Source organism: Cygnus olor, chromosome 4 (genome assembly GCF_009769625.2).
Source record: "Cygnus olor isolate bCygOlo1 chromosome 4, bCygOlo1.pri.v2, whole genome shotgun sequence".
Taxonomy (NCBI): Eukaryota; Metazoa; Chordata; class Aves; order Anseriformes; family Anatidae; genus Cygnus; species Cygnus olor.
The window spans coordinates 19,907,412-19,919,679 of NC_049172.1; positions in this window are offsets into that span (position 1 = coordinate 19,907,412).

The following is a 12,268-nucleotide window of genomic DNA, read 5'->3' on the forward strand; positions in this document are numbered from 1 at the left end:
GGTCTGAAGAAGTAAGGGTATCAGGTCGTTTGTTGTATTTGAAATTTTGACAATCTGCTTACCAAATAAAAGTACTGTTATTCACTGAGTGCTGCAATACCATCACAGCTTTGGACAAGGCTGAGCAGAGTCTCTGCCTCTTTTCAAGCCAAGCTCGTTTCCCCCAGTTCTCTATCTCGAGGGTAAGAAGGAACTTCCCTGTCCTCAGGGGACCTCACTCCATGGCAGATGCTGATATGCAAGGTGACTCTGGGATCTGCTCTTTTTCCCCAGCTCCTATGGGAGTGGATCACCCTCACCAGCACTCAACGAGACCACCAGTGATCCTGCTGCATTTCACTGGGAGAGGACTGCCACCAGCAGTGGGTAGGTGGGAGAGAGGGAAGTGAACTAGGGTTTGCTTTGAACATCTCTCCTTCCACAGTTTTATAGAAAACTCCAAAAATGGTATACTCATCCTCAACCCAAGGAAAAGATATAGGGATACAGTGTGTTGCAAGTGATCCAGAGTGAGAGGAGAGCAGGCAGTGCAGAATAAAAATTAAGACAGCAATATGAATGTGCGCTGTTGTACCTAACCATCTAGGCAATGCTTTGCTTTAGGATTTATTTATTTATTTATTTATTTATTTATTTATTTATTTTTAAGGATTTGCATCCATCTGTAAGCAGTCCATTTACTTGCAATGTCTACAGTCTCAGTCAAATTTCTGCAGAAGTGGTGAGTCCTTGGATGGCTTTTCCTGCAATACTAGAAGTATTTCTCCCTCTCCAAAAAATGCCCATTTGCTGATGTCTTCAATTCTTCTACGTACAGCCATCGCCAAGCTATTGGACGGGTTTCACTTCTACCCATTACGCAAGCTGTTGGCCATAGGCATTCCTCTTCCTAAAAGGCACTAGGTCCTTTTCTCCTGGGGGCACATGTTGGAGAAGCAGAGAAGAAGAGAGAAGTCACTAAGAACTACATAGTTACAATTTACTTTGAGGACAGCCCTCTAGACTGATCCCCTGCTGAAGAACTGCTCTTGTACTAAAATCAGATATGATTATCATGAGACAGAACAAATACATTCTGTGTTTAAAGAGATGGGAAGAAAATTTATGTTTGTATTTAATTGTATTCTAGATTTAAAAAAAAAAAGGGGGGGGGGGGGGAGTGGAATCTATTCAAATACTATTAAAATGAAGCAATCTGAAATGCCAAACTCTGAAATACCACAATCCCATAAGTATTTTTCATTACCATTCAGTTAGAACCTGATTAGAAGATAAAACAGACACGTGTTTTCATTTGCACCAAACATGGAGGTGAAAATAGAAATAGTTAGAGGGCGCATATTCTGAGTAGTCAACTGTCTTGCCAACTTCAGTTACAAAGTATGAATTAGGGTGCTAAGAAAATCACAGCCTTTTTTTTTCTTTATAAAATCTGTAAATATTTTTTGTTTCTTTGCACCTTCTGCTTTTGAGCCTTTAGGTAACATTTGCTTTGTATTTTAAGCTTTTATTAGTTTGCATGAGATGAGACTCTTTATTCAGTCCTTTATTTGTTTATTGAATGAAAGTGGACATCACGTAATTAACTAATTCTAGGAGTTGGAATTTTACAAAATAAAAGCAAATAAAAATTCAAGTACTGTGATCCTCATTATGCAGTCACAAAGAGCAATCAGTCACCCAGAGCCAGCATGCTGCAGCATCCAAAAGCAGCCCAAGAAGGAATTTCTAGAACGTGAGTTGGATGTTTTGCCTCTTACAAAGCCTTTCAACACCCACTCATTTCATTCTAAAAATGAAATTATATTAGAACCTTATACCAGGTGTTCATTATCAGGGTAGACTCTAAAAAAAAAAGAACAGACTCTTGGGAATCAAAAAACACAACACCGTCAACTGAAAGGAATGGCACAACCTTTATAAATATAAAAACAAATGTACTAACTGTTCTAACAATTATGTGCATAATTTTAGTGAAAGTATTCAAGAGTAACTATTCAGGAAATGATTACTTATATGTCTCACAATTTAGAAATACACAGTCTAGAATTGCATCTGAAATCTTTATGCACAACAGTAGTAACTCTAAGAGCTGTGTGAACAGCCAGGTCACTGATGTTAAATGCTAATGCTAGCCAAAATTAGGTATAAAAGCTCATCAGTGGTTCTATTTGAAATGATCTGATTTCAGAAATTGGCAGTTGATCTAACACAAACTGGGTTATATGAACAGTCTGTTTCAGTGGAGGGCTGATGCAAAGGCTAAATGTGTGCCTAACATACTTCTAACACAAATAACACTTCTGTGACATCCACAGCAATAAAGCTAGTGCAGCTAAGACTGAAATCCCCATTTCCAACCCTGCATTTTGCTTCTGAAGAGGTGACTTAAGGTTAATCACAGAATCACAGAATAGAGTATGGATTCAGAAGTATGGATTTTCTAAAAGTATGGAAAGTTTCCAGAAGGACAAGAAAGTTCCCAGGCAATTGGGCAGCTGTGGAGATTCTGCATCCAGAACCTAAATACTGACACACTATTTTTTAAAACTGTAACATTAGGCTCAAAAATATGAGACACTGCTCTTTTCTATTGTCTCATCAAACAATCAAAGTCATATTTTTATCATGCCTCAGAAGTAGGCTGAAAAACAGACCTATAATTTCAAAAACAACAGTTGGGAAGAGGCATTAAATGTGATGAGACCTTGTCACCATTGTAGGGCTATAGCAGAGCTATGACACATCAGTACTAACAGAAAAAAGTTTTTAAGTTTCTCAGAAGATTCTGACATATTTCTTTTGTTTACATAGTTTAGAACTACTAAAGTGTCAAAATTCATGGAATTTCAGAAGTGTTTCTTAAATTCTTCAGAATACACCATCTGTGCCTAAAAAGAAGAGGATTTCTTTGAGGAAATATGGGAACTAAAAAATTTTATGTCCTCAGATGTCAATTGATGCTCAGTATAACAGAAAATTACATTCTTAAAAAGACCATACAGGATAGAAGGCTGCTTTTTTATTATTATTATTATTTTTTGCAACATCCTACAGAAAATAAAGTTCTAATAATCATGGTGAGTGGTTGTTCAATTGTCAAACACTTATTAGAAGAGGTGGACTAGGGCTAAAAAACTGAATTGTTCTTGTAATAATGGGACTCAGTTTAAAGTCACTTAAAATTACTGTTTAAGGGCCCCAGGATTTTTCGAGTAAATTCTCCTACAAAGACTGATGAGGCACCCTCTACTTTTCTCCTGCTGTAATTAGCAACAAAATTAACTGCACCACCTAGAGACAATTTATGCAAATATTCTGGGTCTCTATTTCAGCTAAATTATTTTCTTACTCTTTTCACTATGTATAGTTTTTATATGAGTTTTCTAATTCCTACTCAAGCATTTTACATGTCTGTATTTTCCTAACTTCAATTTCTTGGAAAACTTTATGGCTCTATATAGAGTATATGGTATTTGCTGCTTGTGCAGGCTGCAAGTAATTTTTAGCTTCTTTTTAAAATTGATTTCTGGAAGTGATCAGTGAATAAAATTGTTGAGATATTAGCAAGTTTAATACTCTAGCTAATGAACTTCAGAGGGCTGTGTCAGTCCTTTTTTTGCCCCATGCTGCCAGGGTGGGAAATTTCTTTTTGCTCCTACCCATGAGCACAGAGCACCTGTCTTATCACTGTCAAACTCAGAAAGGGATATGGTATTGTTTAGTTTTCTGTAAAGCAGATAGATACCAACTAGTTTTATGTACGTTTAAAAACTCTGTTTGTTGACAAATTCCAAGAAGAAATTATGTTTGTTGTCATGTATCTTGGGCAAGTGGTGTTGAGAAGCACAAGAAACCAGAGATTTCAGTAAATCATGTCCAGCTTTCAGAGAAAATCTGTCATATATGAATGATGAAGTAGTACAATCAGAATTATTAGCATACTCTACTTTTGAGCATAGTAATGTAGTAATGTCACTACTGACTTTGAAAAAGGTAAGGTAGAATGGTCCAACAGAGGATGCATCTCTCATGCTTTTTTAAGCATTTTTAAGAAGTAACAATGCAGAATTACAGCTGGCCCAATAGAACAAAATAGATACTCTGTAAATTGACTAAAAATGTTAAAATCCAGGACATAATATTAATATACAACTCATAAGATGTAAGGATTACAGCTTGTTAGATGTTTTGCTATGAACTACTGTGTCCCCATCAGAAATGCCAATGAAAAAGCAATGTTTTCTAGATACAAGTGTTACGAGGAGAGCCCTCAAATTGAATTTCTGAATAGAAAGAAACATACAAAGGCCAGGGCAATTTTATGCAATGTTGGCATCTCAAGATTATTCTGCTTCTCAAAGCTGGAAAAAGCAGTTGCATCTGGACCTCATAATGTAGTCCAGTGCCCCTAGCCATACACAAAGAAAGTTATCCAAGTAGATATTCAAAGCTGTATGCCTTCCATGAAAAAATGAACAGCCACAGCAAGTGTCTACTTCTAACCACAGCAGCTAAAATCCCATCCTGAGTTGTGGGACACCTACATTTAAGATCCTATTCCAAATCAAACAGAGCCTTCCTATCCTCACCAGCCTTTCCTTCTAACAGCAGGCTATCACAGATTAATGACCTTAATTTCACAAAGACCTTCTCTGGTAGAGCAGAAAATGAATAAAAGATGTAGAGGACAGCCTTAGGTATTTGATCCCCATTATATTGCATATTTGTTGATAAATTCCATTCCCTGAGGTAAGCTGTGACAGACATGTTGAAAAATGATTAGATTCAGGAAAGGATAACATTAATCTTTGTAAAAAAATTAAGAACCAGGAAAAACTGGTTCCATGCTGGACTTTGCATGTTTTTTGGAAGCCTGATGCTTATTCATGTATGTTACCAGTATGACATCAGAGGCATGTGTGAACATGCCATCATCTTTAAGAATCTGAGTATTAGGGATTTTTAAAACTATGCAGAAATGGAAGATAACAGGATTTCTCAAGTGCTAATCAATAATTAACCAGAGGAAAATGAATATTTGAATGAATATTTGAATGAATATTTTACTTGAATACAGGGCTTAGTTTGCAGGTATGTGTTCTTAAACTGGACACTTGAGAGACACACTGGAAGTCTAAAAAAAGATTGAAATAACAATACTGTATTCTCGTGAGTAGCCCTGGCTTTAATTAAAATAAATAAATAAGTAAGTAAAAAAAATCTTTAGATCTTCATTGTAGGAAAAAAAAAAAAAAAAAAAAAAAAGAAAAAAAACCAGCAACAAAAAAATTAAAATTTCAAATACTTTTTGGAATTTATACAGTAGGGATTCAGCTGTTCTGAAACAAAGTGGTAGAGGCATTTCTTCTTGTTAAACTCATCATATAAATGCTGCATACACAGCTACAGCTGGCCAAGGTCTCGACATGCTAAGTTAGACCTTGTGAAAGGCACATTTCTAGGCACTGGGTCATCTGGGAGAAGAGCAATCTTTCCTCAGAGCATTTAATTTCCAATTCAACAACTTGGGAAATATTTTGGAAAGCATAATGTGTTACTGCAAAGTTTCTGAGTAGGCACAGGTTTCAATTCTTCTCTTTTACTTCCATAAAGACCACCATTGCAACCCTTTCCAAAGTAAGCTGGGCAGGGCATGCACCACAGGAAACCCACCAACACAGCCTTGCAAGCTGATTGCATTTCTAAAGCAACACCATGCAGTGCTTCCTCAGGCAAATCTATGTAGTAGTCAGAAAGAAAAATCTGAGTTTAAGAGTAGTATTGCTGTAGTTGTGATGGTTTAAGATTATAATAAAGACAAAATTTGTAGGGAGAGATAGTATCTTTCATAGATGAGCTGTCACGCCTTCCGGTCTTTGGGCTTTTACGAGTGCATATTTTGAGCATTTCTGTATAATTGTTAGTGAAACAGAATTTGTTTTTTTTTTCTGTTCTTTTTTGTTTGTTTAAGGAAAACTGAAATTCACAAGTAATGAGTATCTAAGAAAAAATCATATAATCATAAATATAATTTTATTTACTGCAATTACTACACATTGCACATTTTCTGCAGTGTGATACCTGAATATTAAGCAATTGTTTCCCATATCTTTCAACTTTCCACATTTTATGAAAATCTACTAAGGCTAAAGATAAATAGATTTGGAAGGATTTGTCTGTCTTCTTTCTATATCTCCTTACAATTGGCCCCCTCTTTATTTCTTCAGCCACAAAACTCATGAAGCTGCATTTCTTATTCCATCATTTGATCATACTTATGTCTGTAACAACAAGGACCAAGCACATACTGCTTGAAATTGGAGCTGAGTTACTTTTCCTGATTCAGTTCCTCAGAGACGATCATGTATAGTTGGTGAATATGAATGAGCTTTATCTACAGTCTCCATCTACTACTGCTGGGATTCTGACAGCTTTTTATATGAAAATACATTTGTGTACTTCAGAGAATGCACAACACGCTGGGCCAGTGCACCTTCCTTCTTTCAGACTTGGGAGTCAATTAAAAGAGAATTTCTTTCAATCTAAACAGTAGAAATCAACTGTCCATCACATATATCCACCCCACACTTTCTAAATTTCCAGTGAAGCTTTTAGATGGTATTTGTTTCTGTCCAAGGGAAAGGAAATAACAACAACAAAAATGTTGTAGAAAACTGATTCAGTTTCATCACTGATTATAAATAATCTGAATGCAAAAATGCTCTTAAAAGAGTTAATTGAAGGAGATAATCTCATGGCTTGCTATGATTTGCTTTCTAAAACTAAAAAAAAAAAAATCAGGATATTAATTCTTGGATCTACATTAACTGTCAAGCTCATTTGGAATTACAGTCTCCTAGGAGAAAAGTGCTACGTATAGCAACACGATTCTGTTCATCACACAAAATATATTGAAATGATCAAAAAGAAGCCCTTGGACCAAAAAAAAAAAAAGTATAAAAATGAACAGGAAATGATAACCTATATATATGTTTAATGTCTCTTCCACGTTTCAACAACTGCACAATGTAAATGCAAAGCCAGATCTTGACTAGAAAACAAACAAACAATCTCTTCTCCTCCCCCAAAAACCAACCAACCACCAACAACAAAAAAACACAAAGGAGCAAGCCAATTTGTAAGTGTGACAAAAATATTGCCAGTTAGAGCTGGTAGAAGTATTACTAGGTGCAAAACCCTGAAGTACTTTAGAACTAAAAAAAAAAAAAAAAAAAAGAAGTATTTTCAAAAGAAAGGAAATTTTCTGAATGGGAGTGCAATTTCTTTCTTAACCACATAAAATTGCATCTGTTGTGAGAAAGGCATTTTAAAATAATACGATACATTGGATTTATAGAATATTGTGGATACACTATCTCAAGCAGTCACCATCCTTAGGTACTGTTTTCAATCTTGTCATTTATTTTCCATTTAAAGCACATATAAATGACTGGGAAGAACAAAAGTGAATAAAAGAGCTCTGCATATGAATCCTAGTACTATTTCTATCACCCTGTACCATACTGTTTTGACTCTGCACTGAAAATTGTATTTCAGCCCCTCCATGGGCTCCTGGACTAGTTCAGATTGAAAGAAAATTCATTTTTCAGTATAGACATGACTAACTGTCGAACGAGTTGGTCTTTTCTTTTTACAAAGTCTGATATGGGTCTTGTGTAGAAACACTTAAGCCTCGTATATATTATCCATACAGGTGGATAGAAAGGCAAATTGAATCTTGCAAATGTAAACTCAACTTTTGTCCTTGTGAAGAAAACTTAGAACACCATAGTGTAAGATACATGCTATTTAAATAATAGATCCCCATGAAAATGGGATTATAGCCTATAATTTCAGAGCTGAATTACTCCTTTGTGTTATTCTACGTAGCAAAGTGATTAACTTGGCTACCATTCAGAGTAATTTTAGAGAAAAAATAGTTACTAGTGCAACATCAAAATATTTATGACATGGAAGGTACATTCTTCAAATAACCAATGTGATAATATCAAAATCTCATTATAGCAACTTATTAAATGTCTACTTTTTCTGCAAACTCACATGTACTTACAGTTTATGAAAGACGTATTTTAAATGTGATACTTCATATTAATACACTTAATTAAAATTGCTTTGCCTCCTGGCTTTGAAGTTCATTTATAACATTTTTGAGTTACAGCCACAGCTTATGTTTGTGGATTGCCTTTGTCTTTGGTATTTACATCTATACTACCCTTAACATCAACTCAAAAGTAAAGAGCAAAGCAGACATCACAGTAACCCCTTGGTAATTAAAGTACACACAAGAGAAAAAAAAAAAAGAGGGGGGGGGAGAGAAGAATAAACAACCCAACTCAATGAGTCATAATACCACAAAAATACGACAGGTCACTTATCTCTCCATGAGTTGTTTTTAAGCAAATGTTTCAGGATTGCAATATTCTGAAGCATGCTGCTGACTGTAGCTCCAGAATGAAATTATATGGGCAAACAAAATGGAACCTGAAATGCCCCTTGCCCTTTTTCTTCTACTATCAATCAAAACTTGAAATATAGCAAGATCTGCTCAACATCTCACTATCAATACTTTCTAATATTGTAGTTGCACTCATACGAATATTCAAAAACAATTTGTGTATCATTGCAGCCTAACCAACTAAATTTAACAACTCAAGAAGTTAATGGATCGGGAAGATAAAGAGGTTTACTAAAGCCCATTTAGATCAATGGTATAGTGGGTTTACGTGGCAAGGTTTTGGTAGCAGGGGGCCATAGGGGTGGCTTCTGTGAGAAGGATCTAGAAGCTGCCCCATGTTTGGTAAGGGTCCCACTGCTGACCAGAGCTGAGCCAATAAGTGATGTTGTTTTGCGCCTCTGTGAGAGCATATTTAAGACAGGGAAAAAAAACGCTTTGCTACACAGCAGCTGGGAGAATGAGAGGAGTGAGGAAGAGCCTTGCAGGCGCCAAGGTCAGTGAAGAAGGAGGGGGAGAGGTGCTCCAGGCACTGGAGCAGAAGTCCCCTGTGGCCTATGGTGAGGACCATGGTGAAGCAGGCTGTCCCCCTGCAGCCCATGGAGTACCACGGTGGAGCAGGGTTCCACGCTGCAGCCCGTGGAGGAGACCATGGTGGAGCAGGTGGACCTGCACTGATGGAGGCTGTGTGGAAGACCCCTGCTGGAGCAGATTCCGGGCCAGACCTGTAGCCCATGGAGAGGAGACCACGCAGGAGCAGGTGACCTGGCAGGAGCTGCTGCCCGTAGGGGACCCAGGTTGGAGCAGTTTGCTCCTGAGGGATGGACCCCGTGGTACGGACCCATATCTGGAGCAGTTCTTGAAGAGCTGCTGCCTGTGGGCAGCCCACGCCGGATCAGTTCAGCAAGGACTGCATCCCGTGGGAGGGACCCCACAGCACAGGGGACGAGAGTGACCAAGAAGGAGCAGCGGAGAAGAAGTGCTATAGATTGACCATAACCCCCATTCCCCCGTTCCCCTGCACCGCTCGGGGGGAGGAGGTGGAAGAGGGTGGATGGGGGGAAGGTGCTTTTGGTTTCTTTCGTTTGTTTCTCATTTCTCTGGCTTGTTAGTAATAAGCAATAAATCTTACTATCTCCCTATGCTGAGTCTGTTTTGCCCATCACGATAATTACTGCGCGATCTCCTCATCCTTATCTCAACTCTTGAGCCCTTTTCATCGTATTTGCTCCCCATTCCTCTCTGAGGAGGGGGACTGAGAGAGCGGTTGTGGTGAAGCTCGGTCACCCACCCGAGTAAAACCACCACAAATGGTTACAAGCAGCTGAACAAATAACTCATGTAATGACTTTGATTTTCTCAAACAGACAAAAAGAAATCCCAAGTCCTGGAGAAAAATATTGCCAAAAAAAAATGATCTTTTGAACCAGGTCAAATCCTTGGCACCCAGGCAAACAGACTTCATAGATCAAGACTTTTCAATTAAGATGATATTCTCTTGAATGCAGTATGGTTTACTTCTACAAGTATGAAAGCTAATATAGGCATCACAGTAGTAGGCTGAAAAATTAAGTTGGTTTCATAGGGTAATTATACTTATTTCTCCCTTTAATTTACCAAGAAATTAAGAATGTACAGATTGTACTTTTAAAGCTATTAAATGCCAGACACATGCTAGACTGAAAGAGGTTTCTGCTGTTATAGAATTAGTTACCTATTCATATAAGGCAAATATTGATTGCCAAATGACTGCTTGTTTAAGTTTGTTTGTAACCAAGCATTTGATGAACAATTAAGTAAACTGAATTACAAAATATTACATAAAACAGTGAAGCCCAGCGAGTGAGTTACTGCACTGCATAAGATTGTGTTTAGCTTTATTGCTCAGTTGAAGTTACCTCATGTTTACCCAAATATCTGCATTACCCTGAATTAGAATGCCTAATTAAACTCTTACGAGAGGTATGCTGAAGACTTTTCAGGGAAAGGAAGATCATTTATGCAGTTTTGGATCGCTACTTAGTACCAGTTATTCCAGTTCGAGCTAAAGCCTCCATATGTTGGTATAATACAATTAATAAATTATTGCAGGAGGCCAGGATAAGAAATAAATCCAAGTAATTGTGTTACCTCCTATTTTTAGTTTGCCTCTTAATTATACAGCTTTGTTTATCTTCTTTAGCAAAGGCTCCATGATCTTTTAGAAGAAACCTGTAAATGATGGAATACATTTCAGTGGCCTTCACCTACTACAGCTACTAGATAAGCTTCACTGTGGGATGCCATAAAGTCAATAAATCTTAAAATACTGGTACATACATTATTAGAACAATAGTTACTTCAGGCTATTTTAAAGAAAATCTTGTAATGAGACACAAATATGCTAATGTTTACGTGGCCAGTTCCATGAGAATAGAAACCAAAGAATTTACAATAAGGGAAGGCGGGGAGAAAAAAAAGAAAGAAAAAGAGGAAAAAGAAAAGAAAAAAAAAGAAAAAGAAGAAAAAGAAAAAAAAAGAAAAGAAAAAAGAAAAGAAAAAAGAAAAAGAAAAAGAAAAAGAAAAAGAAAAAGAAAAAGAAAAAGAAAAAGAAAAGAAAAAGAAAAAGCAAAGAAAAAAAAGAAAAGAAAAAGAAAAAGAAAAAAGAAAAAGAAAAAGAAAAAAAAAAGAGAAAAAGAAAAAGAAAAGAAAAAGAAAAAGAAAAGAAGAAAAAGAAAAGAAAAAGAAAAAGAAAGAAAAGAAAAAGAAAAAGGAAAAAGAAAAGAAAAAGAAAAAGAAAAAGAAAAAGAAAAAGAAAAAGAAAAAGAAAAAGAAAAAGAAAAAGAAAAAGAAAAGAAAAAGAAGAAAAGAAAAAGAAAAAGAAAAGAAAAAGAAAAGAAAAAAGAAAAAGAAAAGAAAAAGAAAAGAAAAAGAAAAGAAAAAAAAAGAAAAGAAAAAAAGAAAAGAAAAAGAAAGAAAAAGAAAGAAAAAGAAAAGAAAAAGAAAAAGAAAAAAGAAAAGAAAAAAAAAAGAAAAGAAAAAAAGAAAAGAAAAAAGAAAAGAAAAGAAAAGAAAAGAAAAGAAAAGAAAAGAAAAGAAAAGAAAAGAAAAGAAAAAAGAAAAAAAAGAAAAAGAAGAGAAAAAATCTTATTTTAACAATTATAAAACAACTACTGCATAATTAGTTCCACTCTTTCTGTATTTTATGTGTGCATGTTTTAAAGGTGTGTACCTTTATATACAAAACAAATATATTCCTTCCCTTCATCAAAGACAGTTGTTCAGTGCCAGATATGAATGCAATAGGAAGTAGAGAAGTGATGAAATAAACCTTCTTGTAGAAAAAGGTATCTTGGATACTTTTTATTTTATAGATACATTATACCTCTGTGTCTGTAAAACTGTAAAAGTATCACATAAATGCTCTCATGATTAAACTAGCTGCAGGACTTAAAAATTCTTCTTTAGAGGAGTTGGTCTTAAAAGTATACTTAGCATTTAATTCTGAATTCAAAAATTATATGACTACCTTTTCCAAGTCACTAATAAAAGCATCTACATGCTTAGAACATAGATTACTGTTCATATTTTTGGTCACATCCACAGTGCTTTGTGTTCTACCTGTGCTTTAGCTTGAGACCCATCCTTTGATGGATTGCCTATGGGGAGGAGTTCCAGCATGCTCAAACTCCTCCACAGTATAGATGCTGAAAATTCACCCAATTTTTTTATTATGCTTATCTTCTCCAGATTTCTCTTTTGATCCTACTGACTTTCTTGTAGATTTCTTGTTTCTGATGAATTAATATTAAA